The 18,021-nt window shown below is 32.4% G+C and overlaps 1 protein-coding gene across 1 annotated transcript in view; it reads right to left on the bottom strand.

Moving 5' to 3' along the window:
• Positions 1–14,776, bottom strand: part of LOC106638959 (uncharacterized) — a 149,750-nt gene extending 134,974 nt beyond the window's left edge. Inside the window, exon 1 of the mRNA XM_014352367.2 lies at positions 14,562–14,776. The gene's annotated coding sequence lies outside the window, so the exon portion shown is untranslated. The remainder of the gene's footprint in view (positions 1–14,561) is intronic.
• Positions 14,777–18,021: the final 3,245 nt, after the last annotated feature.

The raw sequence follows: 18,021 nt of genomic DNA on the forward strand, positions 1-18,021 counted from the left end.
TGCAGTGGTTCCGCACCGAAGGCAACCAGTAGACTAGCTGGGCTGATTTTGCAACAGTGGAGCAGGAATGGTGTATGGCTCATACGAAGAGGTGTAGCGCCGCTCAACCTCAGACGCGCAACTGTGCACTCAATACGCTGGCGAGCCCGTACGAAGTTTCTTAACCCAGCTTAAGAATATTGTGCACCGCATCCAACCTCCATTGCTGGCCAAAACGTCAACTTCATCTGTTTCACAGGAACATGCATCCTGAATTACAGGATCGAGTCAGACGGGACGAGATTCATAGCTTGGCATAGCTGCCGAGAATAGCCACCGAGGCAGAGCGCCTTCTTGAATTTAGGAGCACGTTCCGCGAACCACCCCCGGTCCCCGATTGAACACTTCTACTTTCCAGAACCAGTGTATAAGCCCAAGGCTTAGGCCTCATCAGAGGCCAAGAAACAGCTAAAGGTTGCCGGTATAAGTGTGACTCATAACCTATAAGCGTGAATGTGAAGGAGATCGCGTACATCCGCAGCGAACAAGCTACTCTTCGAAAGGCGATCCAGGAGCTGCCAAAAAAGTTGGCTAACCCTCCCAAGGTAGCTGGGTTCGACGTGATTGACAAGTACCCCGCTAAAGTGATCGATGATCTGGCCAAAAAGAAGGTAAGGAAACCCATTATCGGTGAGGACAGGCTGAAGCTAGTACGTCGAGAAGCGTCGGACATCTTTAGCAAAGTACGCTGATGAGCCAAAGCAGAGCTTCCGCTTCTGAAACGGTCCTCGTAAACAAGGGAGACGATCACCCTCTCTTCCTCCTAAGGGACGGGAACACGTTTTTGAGTGTCTCTAAGTAAATGTACATAATTTAGTCTAGGGCCTACAATAATAACCCAAGTTTGCCGGAAAGTCTTCTGTCCGCTTCATTTAAAAAAAAACCGTTTTTTTTCAATTTTTTCGTAATATCTCTTTTCAGGTGCACTTTTCGATACATATAGTAGTTATGTTTTTTGTGCAATTGAGTTTCGAAAATAATTTTGATTGTTAATTACTCTAAAAGTTGAAAGGTTATCGTTTTCAAATTTGGTGTACTTATTTATATCAATATTAGCAATATTTTCTAAAAAAATTCAAGCTCCTAAGTATGTTTTTTGTTCAGATATTAAATGTTGAGAAAAACACGCTTTTTCAACTTTCAATGTGATTTGCAGGTTAACAATGGCCCTTAAGATATCGCAACAGGTCTCATTTTGTAAATAATTTATTCCTCTGAAAAAAACCTCATAGTAAATGTATCAAAAAATGCACCTGAAAAAAAGTAGCACGAGAAAACCGAAAAAAAAAGGTTTTATTTTGGTAAAGTTACGCACAACAGTTAGTTTTGGTAAAATTACACACATTAACCCTAATTCTTCTACCGAGACCACAAGTGATCCTCAAAAATGCCTGAGGTAGAAAAAGTCACATAAGGCAACTATTTACAGGTCCTTGAGTATACTATATTCTAGAAAATAATTCTAATTGTGTACCTCAATAAAAACACTAGGTTTATTAAAGCAAAAGCCACTGTATAGTCCAAGCGTAATTGCAGCAAGACATAATATTTAAAGTTAACTGCTTTTTTGGGTTTGTTAACTTGAGAAATATTTTAAAAACTAATGTGTACAAACTAATGTGTCAATTATTTTGTATTATATATAAAATTAAAAGTGTATCTTACAACGAGTAAATTAAGCGTCCTGAATAAACATTATACATACACGGCGTGAGTAAAAGGTGTCTAAATAGAAAACTTTTATAATAATTTATAGCCGATGTTTTTCCGAAAACTTTGAAATTCGTTCTAATCATCAAAGTTTTCGTCAAATTATTTTGTAGTTTTCTTAAATAATGTAGAAACAAAAACGTATATTTTTTTAACCACTTATTTCATGTGATCAATAACACTGAATGATTTCTGTGCGTTTAAAATTACGTTAACTTTAAACCTATGTAAGATAATAACTAATAAAAATTTTTAATCCACATTCGGTTATTCTGTTACAGCATTAGTTAAGTATTGTTGCAGAACATGCATTAAAAAAAGTTCCAATGTACGTGAGTGGATCAAAAAGTCAATAACGTAGAGTATCAAATGACGAAAGTCTCTTTATGTAACAAGTGAATGTGGTTGTACAATAATAGTATCTTTGCCATGTTGACGCTTCGTAATTCAAGAATACTTATACATACATTGCATTACGTGCAAGAGTATTTCATGAATATTTTCTTTCCTTTAATTAAAAATCTTAAAAATGATTGAACTGTTGTAATGGCTAAATTAAAAAAATTATATGTTTATCAAAGAATGGCTCATGGACGTCTAACTTCAGTACATAATTGTACCAAAAGTCGAAAAGTTTATGATTTACTCTATTTTATCTTGAATATTATTATTTCATGAATGTAATAAAAATCGATTTGTTACAATATGTCTTCATCCAACATCAACATTATCTCAATAAAGACAACAAATTTTTTGTTAAATTTTTAATAAATTTTTTTAATATTTCCGAATCATAACGAGAATGGAGATTAAAGAGAATTATGATTTATAAATAAAGTCTAACTTATTTATAATAATAAAAAAAAAAAAAAAGAAAACAACACGTTCACCTATAAATATATCAGCATAAAGTGTTATGCCACATGTAGTTGCACGTAAGTACGGAATGTTAGTGTAGGAATATATATTTTCAATAAACGTATTCCAGCTGAGAAACAAAATTAAAACAAAAAATAAATTTATGGACGATTTTCAGTTGCTGATTTAAAAGAAGTGTATAAGAAGAAAGAAGTAAAAGTATAAAATAAGTATCGCACAGTACCTGAACTTCTTTGGAAGTGATTAGATAAATAGCCTGAATTTGAGAAATTGTCGGAGGTAAAGTTTTCGATTTTATTATTATTAATTGTGTTGTATAAAACAAGATATCACTGAAATTATTATAATAGCGTGCTATGAACGCTTAGTCAGATTAAAGTAGACTATTTACAGTTCTGTTAATGCGTGTATGGCTATAAAAACTACACATGAAATTAACCATCATTAATTTAATTTTTCTCCTCCTGTTTGAGAGAAAAAAGTTGCAGGTGAAGATAAGGAGTTAGAGTCTGTAACCGCTTACTATAAAAAAAAAACACCTCGAGATCGAGAAGCACAAGCACAGGTCCGCGAAAGATATACAAATGCGGACAGTCGTCGTCTTAACTTGCGTTAAACGAATAAGTAATCGGATGAACTGGATAATTGACCGAACTAGTTGGATGGCCGTTATCGTACGTGTAAGTAAGTGTGGTAGGCCACAATTTACGCGATAACTGGTGCGCTAGTCGTCACTCTATCTTTTCTCTGTATGAGTATATAAAGTTTTTGACAATTTTCCGTCTTCATTTACGCGGAACTGCTGATATTTTATATTGATTATAAGCATTTTCAAACGAGCAAGCGAGATTTCGGAATAACTGCGTTAACGGAGATTTATAAAAATTTAGTTAAGAACAAACGAATCAAGAGGTGTATGCTGGATACATTTATACGCGTACTCTTGCACTCTATATTAATGTTTTTTTTTTTTCACTTCGTCTTTTTGTTTTAATCCAGCGCTCATAACTTACTTTTTTTATATAATATAGTACATGACATTGCGAGCAAAATATATCCCATTGAAGGTGTGCCCCTAAAAAAAAATTTTTTTTTAAAGGGCCAAATTCAGGACGTTTTTTCTGCATTAACTCATCCATATGAGACAACCCTCAAAAACTCTGCCAAACAAGTTATCCGTTTTTAATAAAAAAAAATATAATTTTAGGCACATCCTTGAGACGGGACTAATTTTTTTCGCGATTTCATGTACTACGGGACGAAAATCGTGAACGCGGGTTTCAGTGGAAAACAGTCAAAATAAGCCTCATCTCGAGGGTGGGCCCGAAAAAAAATTTTTTAGTTTAAAACAGATGACATATTTGGCAGAATTTTTGTATACACATATCTTCCTGTGTTACACACATGTGTGAAGTATTGCATATAAACCTTCCTTTCCCCAAAATACCACTAATAGTATTCTCATAATCTCTTTGCAGTAACCTCCTAGAAATAAGAAAAAATTTATCTAAATTCTTCATTATTTCAAGCCCATTGAGTATACATGCTATGAAAAGTTTTAAGTTTCTCCTCTTCATTGACTTAAAATTTTATCATAAAAAAAACTAGTGTACTCTATATATTAAGTTATTATACTATTAATTGAAAAAAAATTTCCAATATCGAATATTTTGGAATACAGATTATTGGGTCTCCACTTTTAATAAATCGTAAATATTTAAATGTTTGAAATTCTCCTTTCTTAATTTTTAATAATATATAGAAAATTATTGAATATGAGAAGAAATACTATTTTGTAAGTTAAAATTTAAACGTAGCAACATCAGTACAGAAATAGATGGGCTCAACAGCATATTTTATTGTATGCGAAGGAAACTCGTGCTTTACTGTTTAGTAATTCTAAGTCGTTATAATTATTATTATTATTATTATTTATTTTTTATTAATTCAAACCATTATGATTCTTAGCTATAGCAGTATTTTAAGTTATAATCTAAAAATGAACTTTTCATTTTAAACACGAGTAACAAATAATTATCAAATTGTTGTATTTACTATAATGGTGCTTTTTTAAAATGTCTGGAATGGTGCTCATGTTTTCTTACAAATGCCTCTGGCCTTCTGTTCGAATGTACTTTTGATGAAACGAAAATAACAGTAGACAGCAACCATTTAGAAAGAGAAGAATAAAAGACTTTAAAAATACATGAACTATTTGTTAAAAATTGTGGTCAATGTAATAATCAAAATTAATAAAAATACAAGACTTTAGGTTTTGTAACCCATTAATAGTATTACAATTAAACCTGTGATAATATCTACAAATATAATTAGGTAACTAAATTGCAAAGGTAATATTTATTAAATTTATTATTATGTCTCAGAAGCATTGAAACGCCTGAGCATGAACAACCAGCCAGCCATACCGCATTTCAATAGGCAGCCAATGTACGACTCCATAAGTACTCAATTTAGTATATTTACACAGTTAATAGTAACGTATGTGAGTTTCAGAGGTCTACCATTATTACACTCACATTGGGAATTTTTATAAAAAACAAAGTTAACTTTACACCAGATTGTCACCCAATGAATTTTTTTTTTTTTAATCGTTCAAGAATATTGACAATTGCAATTAGTTATTATAAACATTCATAAAAAAATTGCGAAAAACCAAAAAAAAAAGCCTTAAAAACCAAAAAGAAGAAGTCCAGACGAAAGAATAAGCTGTAATAAATAGTTCTATGATAATTCCTCTATCAAAAGGGAAATTTTCACAAAAAGTGTTTGTAGCTGACAAAATCAGCTTCATGCAAAGATGAAAAAATTTTTGGAAGATTATCGAAATAAAAGAGAATTTAGTGCTTACAAACAAATTGTAACTTTTGGTCATCGAAGTTCGTCGCAAACTAAACTTCTTTTAACCAAAATTCATCTTTTTAACATGACGACGGTGGTCATTTGCATTTGAATGCATTTTTCTTATTTTACAACACATACAAAACCGACATTTTTTTTTTTACATATTCCACTTTAAAATATATCCTCGATTAAGAAATCCGGAACAGTGTTTTTTTTTTTTTTTTTTTTTTTAGTGATACTAAAAAATTTTTTTAATTTTCAACTGAAAAAATTATGCAAGGTTAATAACCCTACAACTCATAATTTTACTAAGTATTATCTTTAACTTCTCAAAAGAAAAAAGTTATTTACAAATTTAAAAAACCACTGGTATCGCTGATTTTTTCTAGTTTCCTCTTAGCACCAACGCATCCGAATTTTATTTACCATACGCCAATCCTTAGAGTGTGGTAGAATTAGTTTTTTGGCCCAGAAAAGTCTGACTAGCACGAAAAAAAATAGGGTAGTAGTTTCAATGTATTAAAACAAATTGAAATGGAATTTACCAAGTAGAAAGGTCAGCAAGAGCCCAAAAAAATGGCAATAGTGGCCAAAACATGTTTTTCGCGTCCAGAAGAAAACTGAAGAATCGTAAATAAAAAAAGATCGCGTAAAAAAGATGTGCAATTTTAAGACGAACAAAATGAGTCACGTTGGGTTCAGATAAGTTTAGCCATTTTCTTGCAAATTTCAAAAAATTACCATTTTGAGCCATTTTTTCGAAATTCAATAACTCGCATTCTGTACAGTATTTAAAGCTGATGTTTTAGTACAAGACAGATATCATATCCCTTATCATACACACAAAATTTCAGCTCAATCGGTTTTAAACTTTTCGCGAACCGCAGCAAAAACCAAAAAAGGGTCCTCTTGAAAAATGTCCATGAAAAAGTTGTTAGCCAGTATAGGTACATTTTTCAAACGTCTTTTCTTTGTCTATATTTACTTTACAAGTACCTAAAATGCCATTCATTTTCACTACTTAGAAGTATCTTAAAAATTGATTGAAAAAAAATACATTTCGTTTCGAACGCGCATGAGGAAAACATGCATGCGGAAAGTGAGCGAGGCCTCCAGCGGCGGCCTGTTGAGCCGCCGATTCCACTAACCGAAGAGCAAAAAGACAAAGCAAAAGACGTTTGAAAAATGAACCAATGTTGGCTAACAACTTTTTTATGGCCATTGTTCGGAAGGACCTTTCTTTGATTTTTGCTGTGGTTCGCAAAAAGTTTAAAACCGATGAAGCTGAAATTTAGTGTGTATGATAAGGGCTATGATATATGTCTTGTATTAAAATTTCAGCTCTAAATATTGTATAAAATGCGAGTTATTGAATTTCGAAAAAATGGCTAAAAATGGCAGTTTCCTGCGATTTTTGATCTGAACCCAATGCAGCCCATATTGTTTGCCTTAAAATTGCACATCTTTTTCACGAAACATTTTGTTATTTACGATCCTTCGATTTTTTTCTAGACGCGAAAAACATGTTTTGGCCACTATTGCCATTTTTTGGGGGCTCTTGCTGATATTTCTACTTGTTAAATTCCATTTCAATTTTTTGTAATCCATGAAAACTACTACATTATTTTTTTTTCGAGCTAGTTAGAATTTCGGGGGTATCGTTATGATTTTTAGCTAATTCTACCATACAAATTAAAAGGTTTTTTAAAGATCTACAGTTGTTTCATTTAACATTTTTGCATTGGAAACAAACTTGCTTTTCGTTGCAAAAAAACCGTGAACTGTGGTCGAATCTGTTGTCAAAAGTTGCGGTTTTACTATAATAGGCTCTGAGTCAGTGTTGGGAGCATTCGGAGGCAGAACTGCAAAGAGTAGTGTGTGTTCATGTCATTCGTGATTATTTAAAGCCACGATAGTTAATTTTTACGAGTTGTATCGGACGAGGCGCAAGAATATGATGTAATTTTAGGCCGAATATTCACAGAGGCGCCAGACCTTAGTTATTTTCAAAGGGCGTTGATTTCATTTTTACTGCGACATCGAGCCAGATATTTAATGTAAATCCATGAATAAAGCGTGCCTGTTCGATGAAGTTGTGCTCGAAGCTAGTACTCTACATTTAATTAATGTTTTAGTCTATTCTCAGGGAATGAAAATGTTTGTTACAAATCTTGACGACAAGGATGAAACCATGCAAGTTGGGGATCGTATATATAAGCGAATCCATTGTGCAGGTAGAGCAGTTAGAGTGAGGAGAAAAGCGAAAATCCAAATGTAGTAGTCCAGCCTTTGTGGTTAGAAAAATCGACGGTTCTCCCCGAATGGTTATTGGCTAATTCATGACCTAATTCTGAATTTTGATGATCGCTTGGAAAAACTTACTGAAATAAAGCTTTTTGCTAAACTCGACTTGGTACAGGGATATTTGCAAATGCCGCTTTCCGTTGACTCAAAAGACGCTAAGGTAAAGGACTCAGTAGTCGACAACGAACCCAGTACTCGGTAACGACGTATTTTGTATTACTATATACGTAGGTTAGCTTGGATTTTCAATGCATAAGCATAGGACTTATCGATTACTGGGTCGTTGTTGACTACTGGGTCCTTTACTTTACCGCTTTCGTAATAAAAACTGAAATGGGATGCTTTAGGAGAGCAGTGTTTGGTTTGTCTAATACTCCGCGTTATTTTGTGAAGCAAATGTAAGTGTAAAATATTTGGAGTGTCAAGGCGTCGCGGAATCGCGTTTAACTTTTGTGAAGATATCCATGTCAGTAGAAAATCATGGTAGGATTTAATGAAACATCTAGAATTTTTGATTTTATTAGAAGATACAAGCCTGACATGAAAGTGTTTATTCGGTGAAACTAAAATTGACTATTTAGGGTACACGATCGACAGGGTGCAACCGGGTGATGGAAAAATATTTGCTGTTCCCGATCAATCGAGCATACATTGCAACGTTAAATCTGTAAAAGTTTTTTGTCAAGTATGTACAGTAGACTAAGAAAAAATTATTCGAATGTAAATGACGATCATTGTCATGTTAAATCGATTGTGATTTTGGTTTCTAAAAACGTTCAGTCGATGATAGACTTTGGGTGACTTAGATTGATAGACTTAGATTGGGTGAAAGTATTTCAGCAGTTGAGAATCGTAAAACAGATAAAAGTGTTGCGAATTGCAATGATTTGGTGGTAGAAAAAATATATCACTGACATCCTCGACTAAAAAAAAAGTTCTATGCACGAACGAAAAAATTTCGAAAAATTAGTAGAAAAAAGACTCATCTGAATGTACGACCAGGTATGTTTTATTTTAATTTAGTTTGCTGAGATTGTCAATTTTATTTTGTCTTTTTTTTAACATAATTATTTATACTGTAACATTGGGATTTTATATTTATTTTCGGAAAAATTTTTTTGAAAAAAGATACATATATATATATATATATACATATATATATATATATATATATATATAAAAGAGTAAATAAATAGACTTTAGTGAATAAGCACAGTTATTAGTGTATCTGTATGAGTCCTATGAGTGTGTTATTGTGTGTATAGGGCAACACTGCCGATGAACTTGACGATCCACATTGCACGTTATCAACGAATAGTATGTATAGTATGACGAACCTACACGGATACACTAAAACATCCATAAATCAGGACCAAGTGACCTTGGCGCCTTCTGGATTTAGCTTTTACCATACATTCCTCATTCCATATGCGTGTGTCCGAGGACTTCGAGCTGATCAATGAGCGACTCAAGATCTGTTGTATCTTCTTTACAGTTGCTATGCTGTATCTACATATATATGTATATTAGGGTAGTCCTTCAATAGGGGTGTTTTTAAGTTTCTTGGCTCCTATGGGCTTAACGGCTTTCAAATTGTAAAAAAAAAATTCCTAAAAATTTGAGCTCTTAATATTAACTCTAAGATAATCCAAACAAGGTTTGTTATGGAAATAACATGAGTAAAATTTTCTTCGTTATTTAGAATTTTATAATTTGTAGATGCATGTATCTATAATCATGAGTCCAACATATTTTTTTAAAGAATATTTAATGTTCTACAAAAAAGGTCCTTTATATTTTTTGTTAAGTCTATTGGTTCAAAAATTATTTGAGCTCAAAGTTTAAACTCTACATAGTCATCAATTTTATGAAATATATAATAAAATGAACACCTCTGTTGAAAAATGCATTAACATTTTTATTATTTAAATCTACATTTGAGTTTATAGTTACGATGACGTAAATTATTTTCGAATTAAAAAATCCTCTAAGAACTGTACAATACATTTCATAATACAAAGATTTATTTTAACAATGTAATTGATATTATTAATGATTATATAAAAATTAAACTTTAAGCTTGAATTTTTTTTTAAATCACTAGAGTTTTGCAGAAAATCATAAGGAAACTTTTTTTTAAACGTTAAATTCTCTATAAAAATATGTATGACTTGTCGTTATAAATCCATTTGTCCCCAAGTTATAAAATTCTAAAGAAAGAAAAAACTTTTCTCGTGCTATTTTCATAAGAAATTTAGATTGAAATGCAGACTATCTGTGGAATTAGCATTAAGAACTATAATTTTCAAGGAAATTTTTTTTATCAATTTGGAAGCTTTACAACTCCCAGGAGGAAAGAAATTCGAAAACATACCTAAGGACCACCTCAACATATATCGACGCCTCTAACAAAAAACATTGCAACTCAGATTTTTCTATTTAAAAAACATTGGAATTCCTGAGTTGCAATTTTTTTTGTAATAGGCGTCGATATAAGTATGCAGCGAGAGAGACGTGTTTATACTATCGGTGTATGTAAAATTACAACGTTGAGTCTATTAGAATGTTATTGATCTTGTAATAAGACCCTCTTTTTTTTAAATTGAAGTGAATTGTTTGAAATCACCTATTTCTGTTGGGATTGATGTATCCATTAATCCCTCTCAGAGACGCACGAGCACGTGTTCCTTGTTGAAGTAAGAAAAAAAAAAAGCATTTACAGTACTATGAATCAAGCAGTTTCAATGTCCTATACCCTTATAAACATACTTTACGTATTTTAACACGAGTAATTACAACTTGCAAGGGATGTTTTCATTACGTCTTACGTCATTATAAAGATAACTATTTAAATGTATCCTTGATGAGCATAATTCGTGCTTACTCTAACTGCCACCAGGCGCATCAGTAAAATTACGCGCTTCTACTAAGAACACGCAGTTTTTTCTGCTCGCCAACTGATTGGTGTGCGAGCATAATACAACAAAATTGATAAGCTTCCGTATGTTCTGGTAAACGTAAATCCTACACCAAGTGGGGTACAGGTCATGTTACAGTTGTGTGACTCTCCCAAAGCAGAAAAGCATCGATTACTCTATCACCTTCGTAAAATTGAGTTATTATATTTCTTACCAAGTACGTGCAAAATCATAAATAAAAGTTAGTAATTATTTCCATTCGTTTGTTCTTAACGACCACACTACGGTGTAAAATTCAATGAAATTTATTTTCTTACGCACTTTTAGTAGGCAACTAAACTAGGTCCGTCTTTTATAAGCCGTATATCATACCATTTGACCATCAAACAAGTCGTTACATAGCACAACACAAGTCTCGTATGTGGCTTCATCGTATATTTTTTCAAATTCTGTATTAGTTTAGTATAACTATTGTTAGTAGAATCCACGGGAATAAAATGTTTTACTTTATCTCATTTTTTAACATTTTCCTACAGCCTCGCTGTAGTATAGAATATTTTATTTTTATCCATGGAATTTTTATCTCAATCTTAAACGAATTTTTTTTACATAAAAAAGTTTTGCTTTTCAATTTGTTTTAGCTAACAGAAGTGTCTTCGTTTCAGCTTATTAATTTTATGATTCAGCCAAATTTAATATTTTTTAACACCATCAGTCATAATTTCATGAAAATTCATTCATTCTGGAGCCAAAGTACACAAACCCATCGTTCATTTATTTATGCCAACAAAGTAAGATTTAATAAATATTTCTTAAAACAACACTAGAATCAAATCACGATATTTGTTTGTTGTTTATAAAAAACAAATTCATAATCAGAATCAAATATTTTACTGTGACTGTGATTCCTCGATATAAGTAGCGCGATTCTATAAAGTTGCGCACGTATAGCGAATAACACTTATACGCTTATATTCGTATACATGTGTATGACTGCACAGGTGCGCTCATGATCCGATATTCCGATTACCGAAGGCCTAAACTCAGGCAATTATGCGTACCACACACAAAAGGCTGTATACGTCGCAAACCTCACCACGTAGTGAGTAAACAGCGTGATTTCTGTCACGCTTTCCGTAAAGCTGTACAGTTGTGGATGGAATGGATTGTTCATTTTTCACTCGTACAAATTTTTCATTATCGTATCATGTACACCGACTTTTCTAGACCTTTGTATTTTACTGTCTAGACTTTTATAAAATGTGTGTGTATGTGTACGTGCGTGTATTATTTGTTAACTTCGATTGTTAGATTAATAAATGCATTTCTAGATTTACTCAGGAATTTTACTATAACATCGCAATAATACCAATGCGCTGCTCGTATTTAGTTTATGACCTTAAAAGAGAGAGAAAAAGAGAAAGAAAGAGAGAGATTAATTTACCCAATTACCTTTGATTGTTTTGTCTTACATAATTGAAGTGATTTCTGGTGTATAGCAATTTTAATTTCCCACGTGCAATGCTCACAACGACCAAGTTACGATAGGGAGAAAAAATAATCTACACTACGTGCGGGAAAAAGCAAATTTTCTCGACAACGCGTGTACGAGCTCTCTTGTAAAAATTAATAAAAAGTTGTTAACGTTGCAATGAAAGAAATTGCAACGTAATTCAATAAATAGCATTCATAATTACGTACGATAACGTCGAATATGCCTACAGAATATCTCGTGACTTTTAAATCAAGTGAGTAACAAAAAACAAAGTAGTACTCTTCCGAATGATGTTGAAAAATTTCACAGTAACAACGACATTGATTTCAAAAAAGAGTCGTTGCCGGGCTACGAAATCTTAATCAGACTTTAAAACAGACCTTGAAAAATAAGTCCGTGACCCATTCCATGTACAAAAAACAATTCGTGAATTTTAATTACATGAATCGTAATTTCATAATTTAGTTATATTTTTGCTAAATCAATAAGTAAGAAACAATGGAGGAAGTTGGGTTGACATCCTCCAGAAAGTGAAAACGAAAAAGAAATATTACTTTCGAACTTGAGAAATTTGTTACTCTGACGACTAGATATTCAAACGCTTCCTGGCTACCACAATCTTTAAAAGCCTATAAATCCCTCGAGACCTTCCAGCCTGGTTATTTCCAATAAATTATCACACACACTAAGTGCGCGTTAAAAGAATAATTCATTTCAAAATTAAAAATAGACCTGCACTAGCGTATGAGGTGACCACGGTGTTCGCTGCAAAGCGGCGAAATTCGAAAAATCAGGTCAAGTGCGTCGTCCTACTCCTCCTTATCGCGTGTACATGTGAGGCACAACGACGGCGTCGTCTACTCGTCGCCTTTGGGAGAAAACCATTACCTCAAGTGGCCGTGTTCATCCTCCTCCTCCTCCACTACCTCCACCTCCACCTCCTTTTTCTCTTTGACTCTACAATCGCGAGTTAGATGTGAACCCACAGCGCATATCAGCGCACCACTACTAGATACTCGGTACTCTCTGAACGGAATTGTATAATCGCGCCCGCGTTCACGCAACTTATAAAGAATGACTAGGTAGCTATGAGCCGGGCATCCGCTAAAGAATCTTTTTTTTTTTTTTTTTCATGCATGAATACTTTTTATTGCCTAATTTTCGAGTTATTACGATGTTAAATTGTTTTTAAAGGAAGCGGTGTTGGCGTGTGTTTGTGCGTTTCAAAGTTTGTCAACGAGATTTTTCATTGTTACTGTTCTGTAGAGGTAACGCACGATTTTTGTTGCACGTTTTGAATTACGTCAGTGGGAAAAAATGCATTTTTTTGCAAAAAATGCAGTTGTTTTTTACGTTGTACATAATTTACACGTAAAATTTTCGAAAACGTATACTTTGCTACCATCATTTATGACTCATCATTTAAATTTTAAGATTGTAATATAAAAACTACACATTTCCGTTTTTATTTAATGCAAAAAGTAATGAGCTAAACAGACGAGTAAAAGCTATGTGTTCCATTTACATACTTTTAAATGACTTTTGATGTTACCCGACAGATCCTTGTTTTTTCTCATACCAATATTAAATCCAACGCATTACCGCGTTTTGCGGTGCGTAACGGATGGAGGTTAATGTGAAGTCATTTTTTGCAAATTTTGTTGCTTCAAAGTAAATACCTATAACAAATGGTTCGTATAATTTCAGCTTGGCTACAGTATAACTAAAAGTTGTAACTCAGAAAAGTTTCCGTGACGTGAATGTGGTATTTAATTAACGAAAAACTTATCAGGTACGATAATATCGCATCTTTTTTTCTTTTTCTTTTCTTCTTTTTCCAACAATGCACTTACGTAAGAGGATTCGAAACACGCAAATAAAAATTTTGTCCGGCTGAAAAATGGACAAAGGAATTTTTCAAATTATATTTTTCGCATTTTTGTTTCATGAGCCTGGAGTAACTTTTATTTATTTATTTTTTATTTATTTTTTTTTTTCAAATACTAAGTACTTTTCGTTGAGTTTGAACTTTTTGTCGACGCACACTTTTAACTGGTCGAAAAATCGCCGTTTCATCGATATAACAGTGTTGTGATAAGAACAAAGATTATCAAATAACACTAGAAACTTATAAAAGCTGATTTCCTAGGTAAAAAAAAAGTCAAAAAATTACCGCTAATTAATGAGAATTCGACAAATTCAAGATTTTATTTTCAGTCAACTGTTTCCTTTCATCTTGAGGAGATGGGAATTGTCAAAAAAAAGTATTTCATAACAAAAACAAATAGCCATCGTTAAAAAAAAAACTAAAAATAAAAAATAAAGAACGTAAGTAGGATTAGAAAGAAACTTACCTTCCAATGTAACGATATCTTTTTGTATCCTAAGTGAGAGACCTCAAGAACGTCCACATATGGTCCATCGTTCACTAATAATCTTATAGTTCGTCATTCACTTGATAAGAAATAAAAACTAAAATACTAGTTCGGCACTATTAACATTAAATCTACATCTAATGATATAAATTAATATAACCGCACCAGGGAGAACAGATGAAGATGCACTCCAGCTAGAGTCGAGCTCGCGACTAAAAAAGCAGAGGTAAACCAATCTCTACTTAGCGCAGGACTTGAATTGCACATCGCGCTCGGTCGGCGCGTGGTTCTCTTTCGTCAATTGTACATGTGTATTAGAGTGTATATTCACGTACTCATGTGTATACATACTCCAGTAGCAATACCATCATTATTCATTTCTTTCTTTTCTAATCGTGTAATGATTTTCTCGAGAGGAACACGAAAATGAAGATAATTGGACTCTTTCGGGTATTCGTATAGCGTGGACGAATTGTATTTATTAACTCGTTTATTTTGCTCTTGCCATTTGATTGTCAAGATTTTTTTTCCTTCAATAATAGGTCAGCAAATAAAACCAAAATAACGTGGCCACGATGGAGATAACAAGTCACGTAATTCGGCAAATAAATAACAGGGATTTGTCCACCTACGTTTAAATATTATGTAGAGGTCGTGGCTGTGAATCATTTCCAACTTTCAATGGAGTAATTAGGCGTAGTTTTTTTGTACTATTTTTTTCAATTTCTGAACAACCGGAATTGGATTAGCTCATTTTTGTCGTAAGGTGTGTAATAAACAACCTTTCCATACATGGTACATATTACATAATTTTTTACTCAGTGTGACATAATATCCACCGAGATGGTAATACCTACCTACAATATAATTGATACTCGAAAAGCAATGTTCACATAACTTTGTTAAATACTATTTTCAAACCTAGATTAATTCGAATACTGTGGTAGGTATATGAGGTACCTCGTGAGGTACCATGATTATCGTTGTGCAATTCTTTTGCCATATAAACATTTTTAGGCACAACCAAAATAATGAATTATTATTTTTTTCGTTTACTTATTTTTTTCACAAGAAAAATGTTACTACCTTTAAGTCGTATATTTTTAATGTTAAACAAATTTGGAACCTAGTGAGAGGAAAATTCAAATTAGCCACATGGTGTTCATACGTATGTAAGTGTGTACGTTATTAAATTTCTTGACTAATTTAACTAATTTTTTATCATCCAAAAAAATCATTTTTTCCAAGAAAAAAGGGATTGAAAATTTGTAGCAACCACACAAGTTGTAAAATCGTTGTAAAGAGGCCAGAAATAATTTAAACAACATTCAAATTTTCTAGATTATATTTGAAGACAACGTTTTAAATATAAATTTTGTAGATCTCATGTAAATACACTTATTTTTATTGGCCATTTTCATCCATATTATCATCTTAACAGTTTTAATAAGAAATTATTTTGAAATAGCCCACAAATTATACTATAGCAGATAACCCTTTTACATTGCACTTGTTGAAAAATGTCTAAAAAAACTCTAGAGCCCATTGGAATACACTTACTTGTTTTTAATATTTCCATTTATTGGTGTACTAATCATATAAATAACAGGATACATAGGAAATCGTTTGAAAATGTCAAAAAAATGGTTTTATAGTAGGTTAAAACTTTGTACAGATAGTACCCACACAAAATTTGAGATCTTTTTACTATATACCATTGTTTACACATTAAATTAAAAAAAAATCTTCATTACAAATGTGACCTCGTGGAAGAATCATGTAAAATTGCATTTGTAAGGAACTGGTCTGTAAAAGCCTTCCGAATTATTTGTTGTATGATAGAATAGAATTAGATAAACATTACATTGAATTGTTGAATGGATCCACAAGTTGATCGTTTAATAAAATAAGACGGAAGGGGCCCAACATGCGTTAACGCGTATGCATAGGTACGTCTATATGAACAGTAAAACAATGGCTAGCGTTGCTGGATATTTGCGCTCCAATAGTCCCATCACCTCTTTGGACTTTCCCACCGCTTATTGCTACGAGTGACCTTAAGAATCGTACAGATTAGTTAAAATGATGTATTCAGTGACTTTATACAGCATTTAATGTGAAACACAAACTTTTTTTGTTACTTCGAAAAGTTTTAAGATGAATTTAGTGAATTTAGTGAATTTTAACAGTGAATTTAAGATAAACATTTTTCAGCAGGCAGACGAGTAATTATTGGTGGATTTTATTTTATTACTAACCCAATTTGTCACTAGATTTTGTTTACTTACAGTGACCCTGATTTTGTTACAAAAACGTGGTGCTCAAAAAGTAACTGCTTGACTGGTTTCGGTGGTAATTGTCAAACAAATGAAAGTTGAACTAATAGGGCTTCGCACTTCGATATCCGTATCGAGTTTGGATGTGATTGATAATTCACCTATGAGGAGAAGGGAGCTTCTCATTTTAGTGTGTACTACAGGTGATGCGACAGTAAATGCTCTTTTAGATTCCTTACACATTAATTTATAAGCGATTAGAAAATTGTGCATCATTATCGAGAAGACATACTTCACAGTCAAGGTCTAAGCTATTTTAATATAATTTTTAGAAGTTATTATGTATTATTTAAATTATCTAAAAATCAGGAAAGATAACATAAAATGGTAGTTCTCTAGGTTTAGCTGTTGCCAATTCATCACTCTATATCAAAAGACTTAATTTGGGCGGTATTAAGACAAAACTCGATTTTTTTTAAAAGACAAAACATGAAATTTTATTTTGTATATCATGCAAATTAAGACAACTTAATTATGTATGTATGAAAAATGGAATTCCTTATATTATAAGTAAATGTAGTAAAGTAAATAACGTATTTAATAACAATATAATCGTATGCGATGTAAATAACCTATTTTATAAAATACCATACAGACATGAGTTCAGTATTTAATATTTTTCAAAAGTAGAAAATAATAAATCTATTTATCTTATGTTATTATGAATTTTTATCTCTTGTAGATTAAAAAAAATGTTAACTGCCGATTTTTTAACGTGCAATAATACAAAATGACGAGTGACTCAAGTTTTCTTATGATTGTGAGGTATTATTATTCTTACGATTTTCTTGCTTCTAATTTAAAAGTTTTAAAAATATGCATTAGTTACCAACATCTTACTTGCATACAACTAAACTGAGAACTTTGGATTGTTTATATTAGAAACATTTCGCACGAGAAATCAGTACACAGTCTGGCTGGCTATAAGGTGCGAATACCCTCTGCCATTGATTGACTCAAAGACAATCCTAAAAATTATGAAATTTACCAAGAAGCGCAGGACATTAATAACCATGTTTCAAAATTAATTTAAAAATTTTCATGAAAGTAAGTGTTTTCATAAAAGAGAAATTTTGGGCACGAATCGAAACAAATTTATGGCT

The sequence above is a fragment of the Copidosoma floridanum genome, unplaced genomic scaffold, assembly GCF_036245765.1.
Source record: "Copidosoma floridanum isolate Cflo_tuat_1 unplaced genomic scaffold, Cflo_Japanese_pri ptg000021l, whole genome shotgun sequence".
Lineage (NCBI taxonomy): Eukaryota > Metazoa > Arthropoda > Insecta > Hymenoptera > Encyrtidae > Copidosoma > Copidosoma floridanum.